General features: G+C 40.4%; 1 protein-coding gene across 1 annotated transcript in view; it reads left to right on the forward strand.

Annotated features, from left to right (window-relative positions):
* The window catches only part of LOC131693967 (synapsin), a 966,657-nt gene that overhangs the window by 688,376 nt on the left and 263,326 nt on the right, over positions 1-14,955 (forward strand). The gene's annotated exons all lie outside the window — the stretch shown is intronic.

Consider the following 14,955-nt stretch of genomic DNA (forward strand, 5'->3'; position numbering starts at 1 on the left):
GGGGGAATTAATTAAGCTTATTTTAAAGTAGTCGTACTGTTGGGCATTTCTTAATGAGATTAAATATTGACCAATTGAAACTAGAAGATAGGGGGGCACATAAGTTTTGGGAAGATATTCAAGGATAAGAAGGGGGGGTGGTTAAGTCATACATATGTGTATCAGGGACTTGGAAGAGAGGGTGGGCAAGGCTGACAGGGAGGGATATAAACTTTCAGTTTCCGGCATCGGGAATCAACGGACAGGATTAGGGTAAGGTGGGGTAAATCCGACCTAGTAAATGGTTTTGGCTGTAAAATGCTCATTTTACATTGGATCAAGTCGTTTAATATACCAAATTAAAGGTTAGACTCCTGGGCAACTTTCTGTATATAATATTTTATTTGTATCTTTGGAATATCTTGAGATACAAGCGTTTTACAAAAATGTTCATTTTTGCTGTTTTCAAAAATGGTGGGGTAAACCCGACCCCTTATGTTTTTGGTTGATTTAGTGCAGATATTACTCAATTTTATGGTTTTTCAATGATAAATCAATGAATGTTGTTTCATTGAATTGCAACATGAAGAAAATGGAGCTCAATATCAATCTTGGAATGCTAAAATCACGAGCAGTAGCACGTAATGATATTCCCATTTGCATCGGAGCAATTGCTCGACGAGTACTATAATCATCACTTTTTTGTGTCTTTCGTTTGTAATTATGAACCATTTTTCATAAAAATAATAAATAATAACAATAAAAATATATTTCAATTTGTTAAATAAATTTTTTTTCGTCATGTTTCATTACGATGCAATTAAAAATATATGAAAAAGGTTGACTTAAATTCATCTATGCACTTTGCAGGACTTAAATCAAAGAATTTAAATCCACTTACATTTATTATGCAATCACTTTAACAATCAGAAATATTTTGTAGTCAATGATGCACAAAAGTCAAATCAAAAGTTGTAAAAACACACTTTTTGTCGTATGAGCATCTCAATGTAGACTAATAAAATGCTGTCATGCCACCATTATGATTATTTTCGATGCTCTACACGACAACATTGATATTAGTTCGCGTAGTGCTCCTGATTTTTGGTAACGGAGGGGGGTCGGGTTTACCCAACGGTCGGATTTGCCCCACCTTTCCCTACAGATTCGGACGGATGCATCATGTATTGGGACGCCGCGCGGTCTTCCTCGTGCCGGCAGGGGTTTCTCCAGACGATTTCGTAGTACGGCTCAGATACGGATCGGGAACACACCGTGTTGCGTGTGTGATGTTGTACTGTAGGACTTGTGTTGTTGGGCCCTTCGACAGATGTTTTGTCTCGTCTTGGAGTCGCATCAGACCATCGTAGGGGTACGTTAGGCAGAACAAGGCACTTCTGGGAATGATAAGAGAAAAGCTAGGGGCAGTTAAATTTTGATATTGATGGTTTTTAGGAACATGTACATAAGGGACATGTAGAGAATATCGCGGCTTGCTAGTATATCTCGAACCGGGACATTGGGTGATCTTCCTTGGGCCCGAAGGGAATCAAATAGTTGAGATCTGGCAGAACAGTACTCGGCGCATGTCCAGACAATATATTCGATTTCGTGATAACCGTTACCACAAGCGCAGATACCGCTATCCGTGAGCCCAATACGCCAGAAATGAGCGTCCAGCCTGTAGTGATTGGACATGAGCCAAGACATCACGCGAATGAAATCCCGACCCACGTCCATCCCCCTGAACCAAGGTTTCGTCGATACCTTAGGGATTATCGAATGTAGCCACCTTCCCAGTTCACCATTGCTTCATGAAGTTTGCTGAGGGTTCTCTGATAAGTGATACTGAAAAATTCGCTGATGCAAATTGGTCTTTCATATATGTCACCTTGTAAAGCGCCCGCCTTAGCTAAAGAGTCCGATTCTTCATTACCTGGAAAAGAGCAATGTGAGGGAACCCAACACGATCAAAAATGAACATCAAAATAAGATATCATATCATGAAAAAACATATATCTCTGTTTGCTATAAAATATAGCTGGATATTTGTTAAAATATCAAGTTTTTATACCAAGACAATGTATCGGTTATTTCTTATTATATCTCAGTCTATTTTGATATAAAGTATTTTTGTTGAGTCTTGGTTTGATATAATAATTATGTCACAAGGACGGATATTTAAGATACTTTACATCTAATTGAGGGCAGTAAATATATCTGAAAATATCAGAATTGTTTCACGTAAATCTAAATATTTTTGCCTTTCTTCTATAGAAAGGTTATGCAATCACTCTGAACATCATCAATTTAATCCCGTCTGTCATATACCATTCGACTCAGTTCGTCGAATTCGGCAAATGTCTGTACGTGTGTACGTATGTGTGTTTATGTGTGTGTATGATGTATGTATGTGACCAAAAATAAGCACATCGGTTACACAGGAATGGCTGAACCGATTTGATCAAACTTAGTCTCAAATGAAAGGTACAACGTCCCACAGCCTGCTATTGAATTTCATTAAATTCTGAGTTCCGGTTCCGGAGTTACTGGTTTAAGAGTACGGACACACGCAGCAAATTCACATTTTTGCCTTCTATAGAAAGGTAATGCAATTACTCTGAACATCATCAACATAATCCCGGCCAATTTTTTTGACTTGCATAGGTTTTCTGTATTTTAACGGGGTCGTAGTTAGGGTGATACGGTGAGGCCCTCCCTCCCCACATCACTTACCACCCTTCCCTAATACGCCCTTCCCTCATCAAGTACCCCTCTACGCGAATAAAATTTGCTAATTCCTCTAGAATAAGTTTTCCTAGTGGGCCTGAAAAACCAGTGAAAATTTTGGTTTGAAATGATTTTGAGTTGAGAAACCAATTTTAAATTTCTTAACGTTTCAGCGTCGACATATAGCGACTCAAGTTCATAGCTGTCGATTCATTGCACGTGTAAATCGCACTGAATATTTAATAGATATTTCCACCTTTTTTACGTTTTAACGACATTCAATTAGCTAGAGATTACTGGGTAGGGAAAGTTATGAAACTTACTCAAGTGAGAGCAAGGATTATTAGAACAGGATTAATATCGTACGGGCTTAATTTTTGCCTTCTGTTAATGAGGGTCGACCTTAGGCAGAATAACTACGAATCACCCGAGTTCACTAACATGTGTCCTGATAAAGGTTGTCACGATAAAGATAGATACGTCTACCTTTATCAGGACACATGTTAGTGAACTCGGGTGATTCGTAGTTATTCTGCCTAAGCTCGACCCTCATTAACAGAAGGCAAAATCATAACCCTCCGAGCTCTCGATCGAAGCAGTTCGTTTTCTGGTGCTGTGCATAAAGTGAACAAGAATAAATTGTCAGTGAAGGTCAACCATTGTTCGAGGCAGTCTTTGTTCGCCGGTGCCCAGGCTGGTGAAGTGAATACCAGAATAGCCGGAATCGCCGCTATATAAGCTAAGTATTTTTTTTTTCTTTCATTTCCCTTTCCCCGATCGGTCTCTACTTCTGCCCTTTCCCCTGAATATAAGTTTCATCTCTCGTTTACACCACGTGTTATCCTCGTGCCTAAATGGCCGAGGGCGAAGTAACATTGGATGGGAATGATATTCCAATGGATATACCGGATAAACCCGAAATTACTCCCTCCCCTGATTCCCCCAGTCCTCCCCGTATTAAAACATACCCAGCCAGTTCGACTGGACCCTGGGTGGTGTATTTCCGGCCCAACACGAAATCGCCCAATATTCTAGAAATCTCACGGGAGCTGACTGCCAACTACCCGTCCGTAGCTCAGATAACACGTGTTCGAGCTAATAAGGTACGCGTTATAGTAAATTTATTTATTTATTTATTTATTTATTTGCTTATTCCACCGTATAACGTAAGGCACCTGCCTTTTTAAATGTTACACTTTGCTTTGATCAGAATTCATGACTTTAAAACTAATGCTAATCTATTATTCTAATTTTTGCTCTCAACTGCTAATATTTTAATTCATGTTATTGAGTTCGCGCAATAACTCTCGCTTAAAGGCTATTTTTGTATTACAAGTTTTGATTGAAAAGGGCAAGTTATTCCAACAAACAACACCTCTTACAAATATTGATTGGTTATAATATGCCATATGATGAAGGGGTAATGAAAAATTTAGTGTGCGAGGATTATGAAGAGGTCTTAATTTTGTAAACAAGTATTCAGGTTGTTTAGATTGGATAATACGAAATAAAGTTAGATTGGACCGTAAATTATAAAATTGATGAAATGGACAGCCAATCAGATGATGATGTAGATGGGATACTCGAGAATATCTGGAAAGATTGTAAACGTATCGAACGCACGCATTTAAAGCTACCCTTAGCTTATGTAGTGACATAACTGATGCGTTTAAATATAAAAAATCGCCATATATGAAATAAGTAAGTATCAGTGTTTTAAAAAGTTTGAGTTTTGTTGAAATACAAAGATGTTTCGTGGCTAAATTTAGTCGCTTTAAGGAACCGTAAATCTTTCCACATTGTGAACTAATTTGGTCGTCCCAGTCAAGATTAGCTTTGAAAATAACTCCAAGATTATTTACTCGATCAACGAACTCAATTGGCTGATTGTCAAGAAACAATGCTGGATAAACTGTTGTGTTCACCCTATTAAAAAATATAGCTTTAGTTTTAGAGGGATTTATGAACAATAAATTTCGTTGAGACCACATATAAATACTTTCTAGGTCGCTATTAATTTTATTGGAAATATCATCAATATTTGTATGTTTTTCAGCACAGAAATATATTTGAACGTCATCGGCAAACAAATGAATCGAGCAATATTTTAGTACTGAGGGCAAATCGTTTATAAACAATGAAAAGAGTAGGGGCCCCAACACAGATCCTTGAGGAACACCGGACCCGATACAATGGAAAGAAGACATGGTGTCATTGCAATAAACTGCTTGTCTACGGGCAAACAAGTAAGATTTAATTAGACTTGCAGCCATATTAGAAAACTGAAAAGATAAAACCAATTTTTTTAAAAGCTTAACATGTGACACTCGGTCAAAAGCTTTCGCAAAGTCTATTAATAGAAGAATAGCCATTCCTCTTTTATCAATTCCTTTAGCAATATCGTCGTGTACTTTCATAAGAGCTGTGTCGGTACTATGGCTTACACGAAATCCAGATTGTAAGGGACTTAAAAAATCCATACTGGTGATGAACCTGTGAATTTGATCCTTTATCAATCTCTCAAACGCTTTTGAAAGGGCACTTAGTATACTTATAGGCCGGAGGTTAGATAAACTTTCACTGTTTCCTTTTTTCTTAATTGGTATAATTTTAACGAGTTTCCATGCACAAGGAAATTTACATGTTTTAATAATCGCATTGAAAAGGTGTTTGATTAATGGTAATGCTAATGGCAGTACAATTTTTATAAACTGTATTGGTATATCATCAAGCCCTAACGCATTAGATTTAATTGAATGAATAGCATTAATAATTTCAGAGTCCTCAAACGGCTGGAACCGAAAGCCTTCTGTGAGGTACGAAAAGTCTGGCATCGATGTTCTGTCTGTTGTAAAATTGGAGGAAAAGTAGTCATTGATATCATCGACCGAATGAATATACTTATCATCAGATGATCTATTTTTCGTGACACCAAGTTTTTTAATATTACTCCATAATTTCTTGCTAGGCAGATTTACATTCAGTTTGAGACTGTCAAAATCACTTTTTGCCTTTTTAATCAAATCATTAACTTTGTTTCTAAGATGTTTGTAATGAGAATGATCATGCACCTCCTTAGTTCGCTTCCACGTTCTGTATGCAATATCTCTGCTGATCATTGTCGTTGCTATTTCATTGTTGAACCACGGGTTTCTTTTGGGCTTGAAGATTCGTAAAGGAAAACATTCATCATGCATGCGCTTTAGATGAATATTCAAATAGTCAGTTAGAATATCAGGGTCATCAATACTGTAAAAGCTTCTCCATTCAACAGAGAAGAAGGAGTCGTGGATGATGCGTGGATCAAAGTTAATGTAGTCTCTATATCGAGTGATTTCTGGTACAACTGTTGAGGAAAAATTGAGTGAAGAGAATATCATATCATGATTTGAGACACCCGGCAACGATACTTGATCAAACTTCAACACAATGTCAGGTTTATCAGTAATAAGTAGGTCAAGCAATGAACATCCAGATTGATGGAAAAATGTAGGTTCAGTATTAATGCACGTATAAGACATGTTTAAGCAGGCATCGCGGAATCTACGAATTTTGCTCGAAGTTTTAAGTAAGTCTGTGTTAAAATCTCCTAGAAAGAAGGTAGCATTATATCTGATTGTGAATTCATCAAAATGGTTGGATAAAGTTTCCGCACAGTCGATATCAGGAGGATTGTAGTAAACCCCTAAAAGAAAACGATCATTTCCACACTGTACTTCAAGCAAAATAAACTCTGTGCTGCCCCGAGCATAACTATCAGTCAGTAACATCGACTTGCGCACTACTCGACACGTTATTTCCTTCTTCACGTAAACACAAATACCACCACCATGTCTGTTGCGATCGTTTCTAAAAATTTTATAGCCTTCAATGCTTATCATCTTATCGCAAATGGTGTTATCAAGCCACGATTCAGTCATACAAATAATATCAATTTTAGAATTTTCAAATAAAACTTTCAGCTCGTTGAACTTTGCCAACCTTCGCGCACAAAGGCTCTGTACATTAATGTGAGAAATATTAAGATTATCCGCGCTTAAGATGGTATTGCAGACTACTCTGGGAACAATCATATTTGAAGAGGTATTGCTACTACGAATATTAGCCATGGTCATCACATAGCCATAAGCGAGAACCTATCACTAAACCCTTCACACATGAACAAAAACCGACAATTGAGAAGCAAACCTTACATCTAATTAATTCGCCTATTTTATCTATCATTAATCGCAGTTCAAAAGCAAACAAGAAATTATAACCAAAGCATGAAAGCGGTAGGCAGTAAACAGCAGCAACAGCATCAACAACAACAGCAGCAGCAGCAGCATTCAAATAACTGGCACAAGTACACGGTCCGTGCACTATTAGTACTTCCGCAGCAAAACTTTTAGGAGGGGATAACACGGATAGCGTAGGGAATGGTAACAAGGGAATTGGTTGAATTCAAGGACGGGTATTGTATTCGGCTTTGACTTTTAGGAGCGGATGGAATCAAAGGAATCCATGGAAAGGTGCAATGGAAATTGATGGTAGGAAAGATAAAACTATTGGATAGGTTTGTTGAACTTTGAAGTTAGTTGAAAAACTGAATGAACTGTCTCAATTTTGTCATCGTACTTAACGCTGATAATGCCGTCTCTGACGATAACCTTCTGAACAAATCCTTGTTTTCTCAAATTAACAGCAGCAGCACGAACTGACATAGCATTAGCCGTGAGATGCTCGTTGATAAAAATGCGATTATCGCTGCCGAAACCAACGTGGCGTAGGGTCAGTGATGTATTCCTGAGATATTTCCTGTAGAACTCGTTCCTTTCATCTCGGAATGCAAATTGGCACACTACATGAGATGAAGACTCGTTTCCTGTAGTTGGTTGTGATAGGCGTCGTAGATGAACATTTGGCAGTTCCATTTTATCGTATGAAAGGTGCGCGGCAATATTGCAGAAAATACCTTTGAGATTCTCGTTCGGTTCATACGGTATTTTGGAAATCACGAGCTCGTTGGACTTCTCAAGTCGACATACATCCTCAGTTTTTTTAGCCAGGTCACTACGAAGAACATCAACAGCAGCTGAAACTTGCTTAATGTTGATATCACAATCTTTTTTAATCGTAGAAATTTGCTTCTCCAGACCACTGATTCGCTGTCCAATTTCGGTTTTCCAGCATTCGAGTTTTTGTTCTACGCGCGCATTGGATTGAAGAAGCATTGTATGAATTTTTTTCCACAATTCGTCCAGACTGGTAATTTCTGCACTTTCCTGTTTGTTTACATACGATCGTTCCTGGTGGTCCATGACAGTTCCAATTGCCGGTGTATTAGTAGCAGCAGTCTTTCAGAGTGATTAGACTGTATCAGTAGGTACACTTCTGAAGGGATTTCAACAATCAAGCCGATTTTGTTATTTTATTTCGCTGATAACGCACTGTAAGACGTCGGATCCAATTTAACAACTAAACCGTACGATACTGCTGATGCGTGGTACTTAACTATAGCCAACCAATGATTTGTAGGATGTATATTAAGCCAGCTTTAGCGAACTGAACTGCGAGCACTAGTTACTTCACTCTGAAACAAACATCCCTTCAGGAATGACCTCGACCAGGCAAACCAGATTGCTCGCAGCGAGCGTTTTACGAAGCAATTCAAAGTGTATGTGCCTTGTAGAGTTGTGGAGATCGATGGGGTCGTCGCCGAACCGGGTCTAAAGTGCGAAGACCTGTTGAAGTACGGGGTTGGCTGCTTTAAGGACCCTTCACTTCAAAAGGTGAAAATTCTGGAATGCAAGCAATTGTATTCCGCAAAAACTGAAGATGATAAGACAACTTATTCTCCGTCAGACTCGATTCGGGTGACTTTCTCCGGATCTGCTCTTCCCAACTATGTCCTCCTGGATAAGGTTCGCCTACCTGTTCGCCTATTTGTACCGCGGGTAATGAACTGCAGCAATTGCAAGCAACTGGGCCACACAGCCACTTATTGTGGCAATAAAAAACGGTGCGGCAAATGCGAGGGAGAGCATGAGGATGACGCTTGCGGTGGAGAAACTGAGAAGTGTATTTACTGCGGGGGCCCTCCGCATGCTCTTAAGTCATGCCCGGCGTACAAGCAGCGCGGGGATAAAATTAAGCGCTCCCTTAAGGATCGCTCGAGGCACTCTTATGCAGAAATGCTAAAGAATGCTTCGCCATCTGTCCCTTCCGAAAATTCCTTTGCTCTTTTGGCTGGCGTTGAGCAAGAATCTGACGACCCACAAGAGGGAACATCATTGGTTAACCCAGGGGAATCCAGGAAGAGGAGAAATCTAGCCTCCCCTACATTGCCTCGTAAGGGTGCCAAGGTGTCGTCCACTCAGAGTGCGCCAACCGCTATCAATAAATCCAACGGAAGTGATGCACAAAAGCCGAAGCAATTTGCTCCAGGACTTGGAAATATTAATTCTAACAAGGAGTACCCACCACTTCCAGGGACACCAAAAACCCCAAGTGCCCCCTTTTTTCAAACAGATACTCAGTCCAGTAGCGGACTAATGAAATTTTCTGACATAGTGGACTTAATTTTCACAGCTTTCAATGTTACTGATCCTCTTAAAAGCCTTCTGATACGTTTTCTCCCTATAGTGCAAACATTTTTGAAGCAGTTGACTACTAAATGGCCCCTCCTTGCAGCGATCGTATCCTTCGATGGCTAAGTCATCGAACGAGGTCACCGATTCGATCACTGTTCTACAGTGGAACAGCAGAAGTATCCTCCCGAAAATCGATTCCTTTAAATTTTTACTAAATAGTTTAAAATGTGATGCTTTCGCAGTATGTGAAACTTGGTTAACTTCCGATATAAATCTCAACTTCCACGACTTTAATATAATTCGTCTGGATCGAGAAAACCCCTATGGAGGAGTACTTTTGGGGATCAAAAAGTGCTATTCTTTCAACCGAATTAACCTCCCTTCGACACCAGGCATTGAAATTGTCGCTTGTCAAGTTTTAATCAAAGGTAAAGACCTTTGCATTGCTTCCATCTACATTCCTCCTAGAGCCTCGGTAGGGCACCGAACGCTTTGTAATATCACGGAATCCTTACCGGCACCGCGGCTAGTTCTGGGAGACTTTAACTCGCACGGTACGGTATGGGGCTGTCTTCATGATGATAATAGATCAACATTAATCCAAGATCTTTGCGATAATTTCAACATGACCATCTTAAACACGGGAGAAATGACGCGGATTCCTACACCACCAGCACGCGCAAGCGCGTTGGATTTATCTCTATGCTCGACTTCGCTACAGTTAGATTGCATGTGGAAGGTGATCCCTGATCCCCACGGTAGCGACCATTTGCCTATCGTGATTTCAATTGCTAACGGTTCAAGACCATCGGAAACAATCAATGTATCGTATGACCTCACACGGAACATTGATTGGAAGAGTTACGCGACCGCGATATCCGTTAAAATCGAATCCACTCAAGAACTTCCTCCGGAGGAAGAGTACAGGTTTTTGGCTGGCTTGATTCTCGACAGTGCGAATCAAGCTCAGACTAAACCAGTACCCAGCGCGAATACCCATGGACGGTCTCCCACCCCGTGGTGGGATAAAGAGTGCTCAGAGCTGTACGCGGAAAAGTCCACTGCATATAAGGCCTTCCGGGAAGACGGGTTACCCGCTAGCTATCTACAGTACGCGTCGTTAGAAAGGCGAATGAAGAGTCTAATGAAAGCCAAAAAACGCAGTTATTGGCGCCGGTTCGTCGACGGGTTAACGAGAGAAACAGCGATGAGCACTCTTTGGGGTACGGCTCGACGTATGCGTAACCGTAATAGTACCAACGAGAACGTGGAATATTCAAACCGTTGGATATTTGCTTTCGCCAAGAAGATCTGTCCGGACTCTGTCCCGGTACAGAAAACGTACCGCGCCGCGTCTCCTCACGATACCGCGAACGAAACACCGTTTTCGATGGTGGAGTTCTCACTTGCTCTCTTATCATGCAACAATAACGCCCCAGGGTTAGACAGAATCAAATTCAACTTGCTGAAGAATCTACCTGACACTGCAAAAAGGCGCTTGTTGAATTTATTTAACAAGTTTCTTGAGGGTAACATTGTCCCTCATGACTGGAGGCAAGTGAAGGTCATCGCCATCCAAAAACCAGGAAAACCAGCCTCCGACCACAACTCATATCGGCCGATTGCAATGCTGTCCTGTATTCGGAAGTTGTTCGAGAAAATGATCTTGTTTCGCCTCGACAATTGGGTTGAAGCAAATGGCTTACTGTCAGATACACAATTTGGCTTCCGCAAAGGCAAAGGGATGAACGATTGCCTTGCGTTGCTTTCTACAGAAATCCAAATGGCCTATGCTAACAAAGAGCAGATGGCATCAGTCTTCTTGGATATTAAGGGGGCTTTTGACTCAGTTTCTATCAACATTCTGTCAGAGAAGCTGCACCAGCATGGTCTTTCGCCAATTTTAAATAACTTTTTGCTAAACCTGTTGTCTGAAAAGCACATGCACTTTTCGCATGGCGATTTAACAACATCGCGATTTAGCTACATGGGTCTTCCCCAGGGCTCATGTCTAAGTCCCCTGCTCTACAATTTCTACGTGAATGACATTGACGATTGTCTTGCCAATTCATGCACGCTAAGGCAACTTGCAGACGACGGCGTGGTCTCTGTTACAGGGCCCAAAGCTGCCGATTTGCAAGGACCATTACAAAATACCTTGGACAATTTGTCTGCTTGGGCTCTTCAGTTGGGTATTGAGTTCTCCACGGAGAAAACTGAGTTGGTTGTTTTTTCTAGGAAGCGTGAGCCGGCGCAACTCCAGCTTCTATTAATGGGTGCAACGATCAACCAGGTTTTCACATTTAAATATCTCGGGGTCTGGTTCGACTCTAAAGGTACCTGGGGATGTCACATTAGGTATCTGAAACAGAAATGCCAACAAAGGATCAATTTTCTCCGAACAATAACTGGAACATGGTGGGGTGCTCACCCAGGAGACCTGATCAGGTTATATCAAACAACGATATTGTCGGTGATGGAGTACGGGTGTTTCTGTTTCCGCTCCGCTGCGAACATACACTTCATCAAACTGGAGAGAATCCAGTATCGTTGCTTGCGCATTGCCTTGGGTTGCATGCACTCGACCCATACGATGAGTCTCGAAGTGCTGGCGGGCGTTCTTCCGCTAAAAAATCGATTTTGGGAACTCTCATATCGATTGCTCATCCGATGCGACATTCTGAACCCGTTGGTGATTGAAAACTTCGAGAGGCTCGTCGAGCTTAATTCTCAAACCCGATTTATGGCCTTGTACTTCGACTACATGGCACAGAGCATTAATCCTTCTTCATATACTCCCAGCCGTGTTCGTTTCCTAGATACTTCTGATTCTACTGTATTCTTCGACACATCCATGAAGGAAGAGATTCGTGGAATCCCGGACCATATACGCCCGCAAGTGATCCCCAATATATTTTATAATAAATTCCGAGAAGTCGACTGTGACAAAATGTTCTACACTGACGGATCAAATCTCGATGGGTCCACTGGCTTCGGTATCTTCAACAATACTATCACCGCTTCATTCAAGCTCAATGATCCCGCTTCAGTTTACGTCGCAGAGTTAGCTGCAATTCAGTACACCCTTGGGATCATCGACACTCTGCCCACAGATCACTACTTCATCATTTCGGACAGCCTCAGCTCCATCGAGGCTCTTCGTGCGATGAAGCCCAAAAAGCAATTCCCATATTTCCTGGGGAAGATACGGGAGTCCTTGTGTACGTTATCTGAAAAATCTTATCAAATTACCTTTGTTTGGGTCCCCTCTCATTGCTCTATCCCGGGCAATGAAAAGGCCGACTCATTAGCAAAGGTGGGCGCATTAAATGGTGACATATACGAAAGACCAATCTGCTTCAACGAATTTTTTAGTATTTGTCGTCAGAGGACACTCAACAGTTGGCAAACCTCGTGGAGCAATGGTGAACTTGGACGATGGCTACATTCCATTATCCCAAAGGTATCAACGAAGCCTTGGTTCGGGGGGATGGATGTGGGTCGGGATTTTATTCGCGTAATGTCCCGACTTATGTCCAACCACTACACCTTGGATGCGCATCTGCGGCGTATTGGGCTTGCGGAGAGTAGTCTGTGCGCTTGTGACGAGGGCTATCACGACATCGAGCACGTTGTCTGGGTATGCGCCGGGTACTTGGACGCCAGGTCTCAGCTAAAGGATTCCCTTCGGGCCCGAGGTAGACCACCCAATATCCCAGTCCGAGATATACTGGCAAATCGTGATTTCCCCTATATGTCCCTTATTTATACTTTCATAAAAACGACAAATATCCCAATTTAGCCCCTCTCTTTTTATTTCTCGTTTTAGAAGCTTTCTCTTGCCTTGTGGGACCGATCAGCTCCAGACTGCAACTATGTAACCGCCGTCGCACTTACCACTACGGAAACTGAAGCGAGAGCGACTCAAGGTCCGATGACTTTTGAAGGATTCCCCGCGGGTCCGAAGAATACCATCCGCCAATCCGACCTACTAGACTGAGGCGGTAATCTTTCGCTGATCTCCCGTTTGAGCGAAAGTTGCAAGTTTTGCTCTTCTCTCCTGGTCACCATCTACGCTTTCTCTCCCCTGTCCTTGATACAACTGCTTCTACAGCCCCCCTCTGAATATCTTGACCAAGCATAAGTCTCCGCTAAAAAAGTTCAAATTTGTATTATGTATTCCTAGTTTTAAGATAGTTGTAATTTTACCTCTTTGTTAAAACTATTGTCCCCCATCTTGTAAATAGAATTGTATCCCTAGTCTTAAAACACCTGCGAATTTTCTCATAAATATTTGTACCCCCTTTTGTGTACCAAACTATATTGTTAGTTTTAAGATAACTGTAAATATTTCCTAAAAATTATTACTATTGAATTCCTTGTTTTAAAATTTTTTCATAAAAAAAAATCTTTCGCCCCCTCTCTTGTATATAGAATCTTATTTCTAGTCTTAAGATAGCTGTAAAATTTTTCTTTTTTAAAAAAATATTTCAACATTGTAACCTCCTAGTTTTAAAATATACAAAATGTAAAAACAAAAGAATTTGGCACCGCCAAGCTAACGCATTTGTGCCTATCAAATAAACGAAATGAATAAAAAAAAAACAGAAGGCAAAAATTAAGCCCGTACGATATTAAGCCTGTTCTAATGACCCTGCCACTTCTAGTTTTCCGATCTGTTTACTTCACATCCTTGCTCTCACTTGAGTACTATGCCTCTAAGTTTCATAACAGTAATCTCTAGCTAATAGAATGTCGTTAAAACGTAAAAAAGAAAATGTGACTAACATAGTCGAAATAAAAAAGGAAAAAAGATATTTCCACCATTATATTAAACATAACCAGCCATGCAATCGTAGTTTGGATAAATGAGAAAGGCACAATTGCACCACTAGGTGGATTAAAACGTTTTTGGTTTTTTGTTCTGTTTTACATTTTTTTTCAAAAGAAATGTATAAGATTCGCTCAAACTTTGAAAAAAAATTCCGAGGCCCGGAGGGCCGAGTTTCATATACCAATCGACTCAGCTCGACAAATTGTGAAAATGTCTGTATGTGTGTATGTATGTATGTACAAAATGTCATGTAATTATCTCAGTAATGGTTGAACCGATCTTAATGAAACTAGTTTCAAATGAAAGGCCTAACGCTCCCATTTGACACTATTATTTTTGTTTTTCGATATGTTCTTTACTTTCTGAGATATGGGCAATTTTGTCAAAACGGGGCTGGCTTGAAGCGAATAGCTTTCAAACAAGGAAATTATTACGCGTCAACTAAAGAGAAACGAAAAGCTTAATAAAAAATACCTTTCCAACAAGCTATAGATTGTCAAAATCCGTTCACAAGCGGCGGGGATATTAAACATTTTGTGTTTTTATTCGTCGCTTACCAATTTTCACCAACTAAAAACGAGATCGATACGTACAGAGTATTTCGTTACTAGTGTTTTAGGGCAAAACTAAACCGATTTTGAATAACAGGGTATGAAAACACATCTACGTGAGTGAAGGAATACAATTCCGAAAATATTTTGTGAATTTACTCAACGATAAATTAACTGTTTCTTTCCAGAAAGAATTAATATGTAAGTTTACTGCAAAGATAAAGAGCGAACTTTTTCGAGAGTTAAGGTGCTTTTTCTTTGCATTACGCATTTCGATGAATCGCAAGTA

This window comes from Topomyia yanbarensis, chromosome 1 (assembly GCF_030247195.1).
Source record: "Topomyia yanbarensis strain Yona2022 chromosome 1, ASM3024719v1, whole genome shotgun sequence".
NCBI lineage: Eukaryota > Metazoa > Arthropoda > Insecta > Diptera > Culicidae > Topomyia > Topomyia yanbarensis.